This window comes from Plasmopara halstedii (genome assembly GCF_900000015.1).
Source record: "Plasmopara halstedii genome assembly, contig: Scaffold_614, whole genome shotgun sequence".
NCBI classification, from domain to species: Eukaryota; Oomycota; class Peronosporomycetes; order Peronosporales; family Peronosporaceae; genus Plasmopara; species Plasmopara halstedii.
In genome coordinates this window covers 688427-689367 of record NW_020187532.1, presented here as the reverse complement: position 1 = coordinate 689367, position 941 = coordinate 688427, and positions in this window count along the sequence as shown.

The following is a 941-nucleotide window of genomic DNA, read 5'->3' as shown; positions in this document are numbered from 1 at the left end:
CATGTCCGTTCCCTGACTTCTCGTCAACTGAGGGACGTGGTGTAATCACCAATGACCTCGACAGGTACAGGGCGGCAGCTGCAAGCTGCCCATAATGAGCGCGCCCATCCACAGTCGGTAGTTGACCCTCGTGTGGAATATGGCTTCCGCCCAGCGGCTTCCGCCGTGGAAGCGAAGGACGCGGTAACTCGATCGTTACGCGTCCACATCATCGGGCCCCCGGCCTGATGATGAACTTGCCACACGGAAAGCTCTCCCAGCTCGTTTCTTGGTTCCACAAGAAATTTCGTTAAACGATTATCGCACTCGTCTAAGTGCTCAACAAGGTGACTCTCTTGTACCCGCAATGCAGACGATACATGTAGTGCTCTTTGAGCGATGGACGCAACGGCACCAAAAACTTCCTCACTGCATAACCTGCCGTTGAGCCACAAGGAAGTGGACGTGCGCGTGGAGCGATGCCTCGCATTGAGTTTGCCAAGCTCAAGGCACGTCGTCAACTTCCTTTGTATTGTCGCCCTATGATTTATGGGTTGACAACCCTCTGATGCTCCCGCGAGCTCTATGTCTGCGACCGCAAGGGCTCAGCCACTGCGTGAACTCAGCGCATGGCCCGTCTTCTTCCCTGGTTATTACCAGGAAGCGCGGGGTGTCTGATGAAGCGGGACAGCCTGATCTTTCTAATCAGAAGCGTCCACGGCGACGGGGCAATCTTGCCGAAGTGGCGCCTCGAACCCCCACGGGCATTCGAGGTTTAGATATCCACGCCACTTCACCAGATATTGGGTTTGACCCAGGTGACGACGTCGTCCAACGAGACGTTCCACGTGACAGTGGACGTCACCGTTCTCATCGAGAAGAGTCGGTGGCGGGCGGTGACGACCGGGTCGACCGCCGCCCGGTGGCTCGTGATGCTCTCGAGCCCTTGAGGACAAGGTCCA